Source organism: Balaenoptera physalus (assembly GCF_965194825.1).
Source record: "Balaenoptera physalus genome assembly, chromosome: 2".
NCBI lineage: Eukaryota > Metazoa > Chordata > Mammalia > Artiodactyla > Balaenopteridae > Balaenoptera > Balaenoptera physalus.
Window position 1 is genome coordinate 153,570,333 of NC_138883.1, and position 12,026 is coordinate 153,582,358.

General features: G+C 39.8%; 1 long non-coding RNA gene across 1 annotated transcript in view; it reads right to left on the reverse strand.

Annotated features, from left to right (window-relative positions):
- The window catches only part of LOC309655273, a 204,756-nt gene that overhangs the window by 121,542 nt on the left and 71,188 nt on the right, over positions 1 to 12,026 (reverse strand). The gene's annotated exons all lie outside the window — the stretch shown is intronic.

The following is a 12,026-nucleotide window of genomic DNA, read 5'->3' on the forward strand; positions in this document are numbered from 1 at the left end:
TTAAGACCCCAGATAGGTGGAATTTCTTCCTGTGAAACTTACATTTTCAGATTCTCACAGTTGGGTGTGCAGGCTTCAGTGTAGTATGTGAGATGTGTACAACTTTGCAGTATTAATTATAGTGAGGGTTTTTTTTTAAACGTTAATGAAAGCCGTATGTATGTGAGATTTTCCAAAAATGTGAGAATCTCCCCCCTCCCATCCGCCTTCCTCTCAACCGTTTTGGAATATGTGCAAAACACTTCTAAGTACAGAATGTACTTTTCTTCAGTGCAGTCACTTTTTCCTAATGACCATTTATGTAAACCTTGGTAATGTTGAGAGCAGAGAATTCCTGCCGCAGTATAAATAGCTTGTGAGAACTCTGCCCTTGACCCCGCTGCACCAAGGGAATAAGGGTTTCTAATGACTGGGTTCTGCCCGTGGCCCAGACCCAGCGGACTGAACGTGGCCATTCACGCTGCCTGGGCTGGTCAGCGGCTCCAGCCCTGAGGCTCGGCCAGTATTGGGTTGATGCTGGGGATTCTAGGGTCGGCTGTATTGTCTAGTAGGGAAACTGATGCTCACCCCAAAGCGTGTTAACCAGGGAAAGACTCTCCACAAGAAAGTAGCATTCACCACCATGAAGGTTTAGAAACTAGGAAGTCCTTCTACCACTGCAGGTACACAAAGCACATGGACCTTCTCCCAGCATCAGTTCTCTAGTATCAGGGAAGCCTGTGGAAGTGGCCCCAGGGGTAACAGAATATGCTCGACTTCTCAAATTACAGCCTCAGAATAAACACACATTTCCTGAAAATCCAGAGAATCCTTTCTGTTCCACCATTTTCTCCTTCTAATCAGGATTAAAAGGAGAAAATACAACATCGTGAGCCTTTACCAATCCCATTCCATTTTCCACATTTTCTTCTCCCCCAGCCCACTTCTTGGTGGTAAGTAAGAACTTTTTAGTAAACATATGACATCTAAACAATTACCATTGCTTTGGTGGGAGCAACTAAACACGGAACAATTATCTTCTGTTAACATAGTAAAAAAAAAAAAAAAGTGGAGTTGTACAAGTACCTCTGATAACTCTGCCAAAAGCCTGTGGTCTGCTTCTGTGATGGTCCTGCTCCTGGGATCCATTGCACATAGTAAGGGAGCCATTCAAATGTCTCCCATTCAAAACACATGTGACTGTAAACTCAGTTCTGTGTTGAATCATTACCACTAATTTATTGTGACACCTCCACTTTGAATACCTGTTAATAAACACTATCGTCTCACAGGTGCTATGTTTATGACTACAAGGAAATGAAGGGCTTTGAGATGTTGATGTTGGCACATTAATTATGTGGGTTATTTTGTAAATACGGTCGAAGGGAAGCGTGGGCGGCTGCTGAGTGTGGAGCTGTGTGGATGACGGCCCAGGCGTCACCTTTGAGTTCTGCCCGCAGTAAGTCTGTGACAGTGTTCTTGAATACATGTCATCACTTCCTGCTTAAGTTTAATTCCAGAAGAGGGCAAGACTCTCTGCAAATAATGATGGCATCTTCTCTTGTTAGAAAAGAAAACTTGTGGATTGGACATATTCCTTTTTTTTCTAAGCTGCCAAAAATCTTCAAATAAAATTAAAGGTGCAATCGTCGTGTTTAATATTCTCTCATCACAGGTAATAGTCTTATCCTTTAGCTGCATTTAGATGATTCCTCAGCTCTTTAAAGCCTCCAAACTACATGTTTAACTATTTTGCATTGTATTATAACTTGTAAACTAAATCAATCCCTTTTAGAAATGGAAACGGTATAAAATTTTCGGAATTAGGAAGGATTATGGTTTTATTTATGCCATGGGTACACTGGGAGTTCTTTCCTTGTAAACACAGAGCAGGATTTTCTCCTGTCCCTCCCCGCCTCCCAATACTCAATTTCACGGCCAGTGCAGCTGATCCTAAACTCCGGCAACCAGCAAAGGGTAGTGAGGAGAAATCACCGATGTCAAAGGGACAGTGGGACTGTGAAGAGCAGAAAAGAGAAAGGAAACAGGGATTCCGCGCACGGAAGGACCAGCCTCCACGCCAGGCGGAGGACAGTCCCCGGCTCTCCCTCCTGAGTCTGGAGTGAGGGCTGCCTGGCCACTAGGAGACACTCAGGATCCCAAGGCGCTGTTTCTTGGTATCACTCCCCTGCCCTGAGTTCTTTGGGGGCATCTCGCATCTCCCAGGGCAATGACCGCCCTGCCGCTCCCTCACTCCCCCCCCTTCTTCCTCCAGTAGGTCTGAACACCCCCATGTGTGCGCTTCTGTTTCCTCCTTTCCCGCAGTGTGATCAGACCACCTTTCTTAAACATCTCCTATTTCACATTTAGCCTGTGCCTGTGTAGGAAGACTTCCTTTCTCTGCCTTTCTCTTTCTGACCGGGCAGGGAACCTGTGAGATATGTGGAGTACCATTTCCATGGCAGAGAGAACTGCAGCGATCACTCCTCTCCCATGTGAACCAGAGTCTCCTTATGTCATAATATCCCAGCTCCACAAAATGTAAGTGTCCTCCAACGACGGGGCAGGGACTTAACAGTTGTGGTGAGACTACATTCATATGTAATCGGCAAAGTGCAATTACTGCCTTTTCAAATGCTTTCTTTCCTTTTGCTACTTTTTCCTCCTAAGTGCATTGAAAAAATTTTTTTCTTTCTTATCAGAGTCTACCATGGGGAAAAGGCTGGGTTGACCCTATTCCTGGTCTCAGCACACGTCCCAAGCGCATGCACCTCTGACGTCCTTGCTTGGCTGCCCTGCCCTCACCTTCGCAGGTTAACCGCAACATGCAACATCCCCAGACCTCGTGCATGTACGTGTTGCATGAGCACAATAAGCAAGAATCTATACTCCTCCCCGGAGATTTAGGTATTGAATACATCTTTGTAAATATCTTTCTAAAACAAACAGGGACATGGCCTCTTCCTGTCCTAGGAACCTGCACGGTTCTACTGAAAGTGAAGCCCGAAGGCAGTCACATTTGCTACATGGACCCATTCATATGTGGTTCTGGGATTATGGATGAGCACCTGCTCTGAGGCCAGCGAGCTCCAGGTTGGTCTAACCTATAACTTGTAGGGTATAAAGGTGCACTGAATTCTCTCTCTCAGGAATTTAACCTGAGACTACAGAGAAAAGGAGACAGTTAGCTATTGGAGCCAAAATACCAACAAAAAATGATAGAGTTAACTTCTGAAAGTACAACTAACTGTTCTTGTCTTAAGAGATATTAATTCCCTACATGATCTTTTTCTTCTGAAAGGAAATGACTGAACTAAAATATTAACACCATTCTTAAAATGTGACTTCTCTTTCAAAGTGTTTGGAATGGTTATCTTCACAAAATCTGGCCAGGAAAACAGAGAGCCTAAAAGAAAATTTAAAAACTGCTTCCACTGGAGATGCATCTAAAGAACAATTGGTTAATTAAAACAATTTTCCTCTGACATTTAAAGCCTCCTTCGAACAAAGTGTTTCCAAGCCCTCCACAGCTTGCCTCTGAATGAGTTCAATGATTAATTCATCTGAGAAAGGTGCTCCCCCCTCACTATGTCCTCAAACAAAGAGCAATTGATTCTGCACTATCACTGTTTTCACGTGCTAAGTGGTAGCACAAATGATTCATTCATAATTCTCTGTGCATAAACGTCTAGATTATGGCAGGTTATTGAAATACTTCAGGCTATTTATCATGTTCTTATCAGCAGTACCCAAACAAATAACTCATCTCATCAGTTCTAAAGTAGAAATATAAAAACAAAACAAGGTGACTTTCATTTGTCCGCTTGCTATATCCAGTACAATCATGCCTTTGAATGGGAGAATCTCTCCACACTGCTGATGATTTGGATGGTGGATTCCCACAGAATGGTTGCCACATCCAGCTTCATGACGGACCAGTGGTGGCCTTTGATCTTGGATAGGTTGCCTGCCTTGCTCTAATCTATCTGAGTTTCAATGAAAGCTTGCATCCAGTAACCCACATTTCATAAAATGAGGCTTGATTTTGTTGTGATGAGTGGGTTGAATTGTGCTATAGACTGAATGTTTGTGTCTCCCCAGGATTTATAGGTTGAAATCTAATCCCCAGAGTGATGGTGTTAGGAGGTGGAGCCTCTGGGAGGTGAATTAGGTCATGAGGGTGGAGCCCCTATGACTGGGATAGCCCCCATGACTGAATGTGGCCTTATTTGGAACCAGGGTCTTTACAGATGAAATCGAGTTAAGATGCCATCATCCTGGATGGAGTATGATGATGTCATCCTGGACAGAGTATGATGATGTCATCCTGGATGGAGCATGATGATGTCATCCTGGATGGAGTATGATGAAAAAACACAGAATCTAACAGTAGATTAAAAGATGCAACACGTGCTTGTTCCTCTTTGTCCCTTTCTCATTCTTTGTTGTTTTACTTTGTTTTCATAGAATCACAGAGTGGGATGCCCAATTTTGAGTCATTTTACACAATGAATTCTAAATCAAGAGCTAAAAATCTGTTTTATTTTTATGGCAAATTATTCTGTACATGGCTGCCAACAAAAAGCTTTATTTGCAGTTTTCAAAAAAAAATCTAGAAAGCACTTCTTATTTTTGTACGTGTATGTGCATGTGTGTGTGTGTGCATCTATAGGATGCTGTTAAAATGTTTAACAACTAGTTGATACACATTATGGCCATTAGAACAGACACTGTCAAAGAGCTGAAATGGCTGTGCCTGGCAATGCTAAATGGATGCCCAGGCATTGCAGATATGTTAGCCTTATGTGTATGTGTGTGTAGATGCATCTAAATAGACATATTTCACATTCAAATATAAATAAAATATGTTTATAGAACTAATAGAATGCTGAAGTTATGGCTTATTCTCTCAAAAAAAATCAAAATAATATTTGAATATTAACTGTCAAATGTAGTTGTAACCTCTAGGGGAAAATCTTCTATGTGGTTTATATACAAAATCTGCATCCAGCACTTGAAGTATAAATATGTATCTAATATTGTTACATGAAAACATGTACTTGTAATAATGCTTGTGAAAACTATTCGCTGTATGTACAGGTACAATTTTAAGAACTTTAATTGAGTAGGAAAATAGATTAAAATAATGTAAATATTAGGGACAATCCTTTGGAACATTCCGTTAGCAAATCATTATAACTTTCTGAGTTATAATGTTAAAATCAAATATTTAAATTAGAATAATAATACAAAGTAGGTTAATAGAGATTTGGTTAAATTATAATTCTAATCTCTTTAGAAGTATTTGGTGTATTGAAATTTATAGTGGAAAACAAAATAACCTTTAAGAACTGTATTGAATTAGACTTATTTGGACATTAATCTCTCTAAAAAACAAAACAAAAAGCCCCCTTTAGGGAAGGATTCACATTTTATAAAGATGAGGATGAGTTATAAACATTTAACTGTGCCACATCGGATTTTCTTAATGAGTAAAAATCATAAAATTATACCATCCATGATAAAATTAGTATGGGAAAGACATTGCAAGAGGACAAGTGTATACCTTATAAAAAATTATGAAGAAAAGATGAAAATGATAGAGAAAAGAGGAACATAATTTATTCTTCCAATCAATCTTTTAAAGACAGTATTTAATAATCATTGTAAGATGAAAATCCCTTGAAGCTTATGAAATAAATTTAAAATTTTTGGACATTGAATTATTTTCAGTAGTTAAAGTACATTTTATAATTGTCCAAGCAGTAAATCCTCAGCACAAATTTCCTTCTAGAAAAAAATGCTTCTGAAAATCTTTTCCCTGAATTATATTCAGCTGTGCACCAAAAGGCTCCTAATATCAGTAATGTGCCAGTTGGAACTGAGCCTCTATTTGGTGTTGCAAACTGTATTGGCAGGAGCAAATCTGCACCTGATGGGGCTGGGGTATTACCATTCTTGAACAAAAAGTCCAACTTTGAAAATTTCGGCACAAAATTATAATAAAATTACAATGATAACTGTTTTGGGATGATGCAATTTCAGGTTTATACTTGTGTGCCAGAGATCCATTCCTTCACATGGTAGTCAACTTTAACCCTGACATCAACTGTGTATTCATTTTAACCTTGTGCCATTCAGTGTGTCTTAGCTCAAGCTGACAAATACCATAGATGGGGCAGGTTAAATAACAAAATGTTTATTTCCTGCAGTTGTGGTGGCTGGGAAGTCCAAGATCAAGGTGCAGGCACATTGGGTTTCTGCTGAGACTCCAGTTTACAGACAGTGATCTTGCTGTGTCTTCATATGGAGGAGAAAGAGAGACCATCTGTCTTGGGTCTCTTTTACAAGGGCACTAATTCCATTCATGAGGGCTCCACCCTCATGACCTCATCTAATCCTAATCACCTCCCAAAGGCCCCACCTCTTAACACCATCACATTGGGGGTTAGGATTCAACATATGAATTGATGGGGCACAAAATTCAGTCCATAGCACAGTGTTAGGCCGAAATATAAATTTCATTTGTCTCTATTAAAAGAATGTAATCATAATCTGATTTCAATGTTTTGCAATACGACATTCCATACTCTAAACACTCCCCCTGAGCAAATTTGAGACAGGAGAATAAATAATGTTTAAGTAAAATTTTATTTTATGTATTTTTCAACAGATATTTTTTCTCTGTACTTTTAGAAGAGTTTATATCATTGTGAAGAAATTTTAGGGAAGTGATTCATTTAACATAAGGAAGAATATCTTCTAAATATTAGCTTTGTGCCAAAATGAAGCTTGACTTACCAAATTAGTTTGTCATTTTCCCATCTAAGTTGTATGATTTCTGGTTGAGGATATGGTCGAGGGGATCCGTAACTAGGTAGAAAATTCAACTAGAAAAATTGGAGATTCTGAAATTATTTTTATTCCACAATCAACTTTGTCTTTGTGATTAACCACTGATCATCAGCAATTTGTCTCTAATTAAATCAACGGGGGGTTGAATGAGGGTTTAGCATTGTGCCATATTCAGGTGTTGAGCTTGAATTCTGGTTACTTCCTTTTGTTTGTGCAATAAAATGCCATAGCAATGCATACGATGTGGACACTAGAACAATCGCTAGGCCAACAAGGTACGACTGGAGCCCCAGAAAGACCCTCCACCCTAGCTTACCTTCTAGTGTTACTGCTTATATATAAGCATTCCTGCCTTTTGCCTGTTTTTCACCTTTGGGTAAATGGAATCATATTGTATGTATTCTCTCACATATTGACTCTTTCTCTCAATAGTATGTTTATAATATCAACCATGTTGCTGCCTGTCCAATCATCACTGCTGTGTAGAGTTCCATTGCAGGCATATTCCATAATTTATTTATCTACTCCACAATTTTTATACTGTTGGGTTGTCTTCTCATTTTGCTTATTATTAATCTTGCTGGAATAAACATTCTTCTACAATTATACAGCTGCACAAGGACATGAGTCATTCTAGAGTACATACAAGAGTGGGACAGCTTGGTTAATAAGGAATCTGACAATTCTGGATAAAACAACTGTTCTGTAAAATGACTGAGCCAATTTGTGTTCCTCTCATTAGAGTGTGGAAGTTTCCATCGTGCTATATCTTTGCAATCTCCTTGTACTGTATGGTTTTAAAAATTAGTCTTACATATTGGAAACCTGGGCATGAACAATCCTGGCTAAATCAACTTTAAAAAAAAAAAGATTGTCTCTTCTGTAAATCAGAAGTAATGGTAATAGTAAGAAGAATAACAAGGTTATTGTGCAAATTAAATAATTAAATAAAATACTGTAAAGTGTTTAGGGCAAGACCTGGCATGTTGTATATTAAGTATCTGCTTCTATAATATGAGCTGTGATACAATTAAATTCAAAAGAAAACCAGACAATAAACAGCATAGGCATTCACATAGAAAGCAGAGTGTAGAACAGCCAGGAGGGAGGCTTCTCAAAGAGGACAGGACTTCAGCTGGATCTTATAGGTAGATCTCCTATGAAGACAGGTAGGACCCTCCAAGCAGGAGTGAAAATATGAGCAAATGTATTTCTGGACATGTGTTTGTCTTTCCCAACACACATGCCATTTCTGACGTCCCTGTAGTCGTCTACATGCTGGCTGAGCACATCCCTGGCTCTCAACTTGGTAGAGCTTGTTTCTGTGGGGAGATCGGTTTCAAGCCAGTTCTTGCGGATGAGAAATTTTCTCCCAAATATAACAACTGGGAAGTCAGTTGTTTAGTATACTGAAACTAGACTTAGGTCCTCTTCTTTGTCATGAATTAATAAAGTATATGGTAACCCCCCAAACAGATTATCATGTCAGAAACCGTGCTGCCTCTGCGACATTTCAACAACCTCAGTTTCCATCAATTATTTCCTCATATTATATATTGACCTCATGTCTTAAACCCATGAGGTAAACAATTGTTAATGCATAAATTAAAATGGCTATTTAACATTTATTTGTGTATTAACTTTTCAATCAAATTAGAATGCAAATTCATAAGGACACATTTTTTGGTCTGTAATATTGTCTATGTTAGCTCCCGCTTTCCTTAGACAGACAGACAGACAGACAGACACACACACACACACACACACACACACACACCCCCAAGTGTAGCTATTGTCTACCTCCTGCCACCACAGCTTGTGGTTCGTTCCACCTCAAATCTCTATTTTTTGGTTCTGGTTCCTGATCACTATCTTCAATACACTGCTAGTCCTAATTATTACTGATATCCACACACATGGAAATAATCTTAACAAAGATTTGGCTTCTCATTTTTGAAACTCCTCAAAAATCGTATGTTCAGCCTGCCCGGCACTCACCTCTGAGTTCCTATCATGGACCTTGTCATTACCAATGATCACAGCCCCTCTGTAACCTTTATTTTGAGCATCCCATTTTTGACTGCAGCTTCCTTCTTTTCAGCTCATCCACTCTCTTGTCTCCATGGCAACAATAACCCGCTGGCCCCCAGAGACCACACTCTCTTTCTCTTCCTGCTTTGTGGTCTTTCCACACCCCCGTCCTTCCTTCCCCGGCCATGTCCTTGGAATTGCTCCCTGCACACAACTCTAGCTCTCAGTGCTTCTCTGCTTGGTGAAAACCACCCCTGCTTAAATCCTGCCCTCCAGTCACTCCACATTTGCACCATTGCATCTGAATATGGCTGGAGAAAAACTTATACCCGTGATGGTTTCCCCTGAAAGTCATGGTCATAAGCACGGGTGTACCTATGGTGGTGCCAACATCTTCCTGTTTCCTGAGCTCATTCAAATTCCCACTCTCATAAACAAACAAAACAAACAAACAAAGTTCCTGTTTTAAAAAATAACATAAAAAGATAGAATAAAATAAAGCCACCACAGTGGAACATCTGGAGGTTCCGACCACACAGACCCCACTGCTAGGATTTTGTGCATACTCTGCCCTCCCTTCTGTTACTAAGGCAGTGATCCTAATGCCAAGGCAGTCCCTCGTCTTGTGCGCTAGATTCCAGCCTCCCGCCTATTCAGGATGACTGCTCCACTCAGTCTTTCCTCGCTTCTGCATCCATTTCTTTTGGAAGCTCACCTAATACTGTAATGTCTCCAGTCTTAAAATAAAAAGAGACAAAAACCCTCTCTAGGCTCCACTTGCTCCAACAGAAATTGGCCTATTCCCTGCAGCAAAATGCCTTATGTTATCAATACCAGTATTTCCAGTGCTCTTCCCCTCCATCTCATCTGAAACAGACTAACACCAGGCCTTCCCCACCCCACCCCACCAAGGCTGCTCTTGGAAGGACGTCAGCGATGATCGGTTCTTGGTCCTCACCACGTTTGCCTCTTAGGCACCTCTGGACATAGGCGACCACTCTCTCCTTGCTTGGCCCCCAGGACCACGATTTCTTGGCTTTCCACTACCAGTTGTTCAGCTGTCTCTCCTGACTTGGCTTCATCTTCCTGATCTCTCTGTGTTGGAATGTCCAGGGTGCAGTCTGTGGAATCTGGCTTCTCTCCATCTACACGCACTCGCTTCATGATCCCATCCCGTCCCATGGTTTCCAACCACGTCCACAAGCTGAAGAATCTCAGATTGACATCACAGTACTGTCCCTGACCCGGACTCATATATGCAGCTGTGTTCTCAACATCACCACTAGAATTTCTGAAACTTAACTTATCTAGAAGTAAACTCCTGATCTTTACCTTTGAACCTGCTCTCCCATAGTCTTTCCTTTCTTAGTTAAGGAAATGCCAAACTTAGGTGCACTGGCTAAAATCTTACAGCCACCCCCAACTCTTCTCTCGCACAAGCCCAATTTATCAGCAAATTGTGTGGGGTCTGCCTTCACCACACCCCCATATCCATCTACTGCACACCACCCTACTGCCATCATCTTGGTCCTGGCCAGTATCATCTTTTGTCTGAATTATTTATCTCCCTGCTTCAACTCCACAGTTTATTTCAACACGTCAGCTAGAATATGCCTTTTTAAAATAGGTCAGATTATTTACACTTATTTATACTTGTAATAATACGTGACTTCCTCCCCTGCACTTTCTATACTGTTCTACAGCTTTATTTTTCATACCTCAAAACTTACCAACTTTTAAAATGCTACATATTTATTTTACTTATTTCCATCTTTCCCAGTTGGAGAGTAAGCTCCATGAGGACAGAAAATTTTTACCTTTTCAGGTCCCTGATGTATTCTCAGGGTCCAAAATGGTGCCTGGCCCCCAGTAGTGGCTTAGTAAATATCTAATAAATAGACAAAACAATTCGTTGAATAGACATTGATCCTTATCCTGTCTTACTGCTTCTACTCCCCCAAATTACTACAATTTTAAAAAATGCTACTTGAGAGTTACTCTGAGAAATCTACATACAAGAAAATGGGTGACAAAGTCAAACACAGTTCCTACTACATAAAATGAGAAACAGAGACATGGTGAACACTGAACACTGACTCTACGCAGACAGCATCATGTCTCACAACAATTTTTGTCAACTGCTAGAAATCTGGGGCTGTGAATATTTGGTTAATAAAGACCTTACCCATATGATTCTCTTTAAATAAAGGGCATGAAATTATTTATAAAGCCATCATTCAAAAATTGAATTCCAAGATTAAACTTAAAGATATAAAGTTCCTTCTTGTAAATTCCCACCCCCCCCCAACAATCTCTCATGTCTTTCTCTGTCAAGAGAAGGTAACTAAAGGAATCTAGAGGCCTGGTGGTCTCTGAATCAGCAGACACCTAACCAACAACCCATGTTGGTCTGTCGTGCGAGCAAGAAATAAAATTCGATGGTGTTAAGCCACTAAAATTGAAGGTTAATTTTTTAGTGTAGTTAGAACTATCTAATAAATACACTCTCAGCTAGTATATGTATCCCCTGATAGTAGAGCTACATGCCATTCATCAAGGTGCCCGTGGTTTGCCAGCCTGTCATTCTTTGATATTTCTAAAATTGGGTATGCGTTAAGCAGTCTGACACAGCATTCAGTTCTAGAAGTGGCTTTAGAATTCAACTAACCTTTGCTTCTAATTTTATGAATGATTAAATTGAGTCAAGTAGCTAGAAACAGGTAAGGCTAAAAGTGACCACAAGATCCCTTGCTCCTTGCTGTTTGCTCACTCAAAACTGTCCTTCAGCAAATATGCTCTATACCTGCATGTGCACGGATGTAATGATTATACTTGTGTGTATATATGTACATCTCTACACACACATATATATGCATTCCATATATAAAAAAGGTTGGATGTTAAATTCCTATTTTCCTTGTTTAGTTTTACATAATTTATTTTCTAACTTTTTAATTATTTTAAATTTTAGTATTATTAGCTTATGATAAACCACACACATTTTAATTATACAATTTGATAGGTTGTGACATAAGAATAAATCCATGACTCCATCACCACGATCAAGTAATAAACATATCTATCACCCCTCAAATTTCCTGTGTCTTTTGGAATCACTGTCCTCACCCCCAACCCAATGTCCCATCCCCAGGTAAAAACAA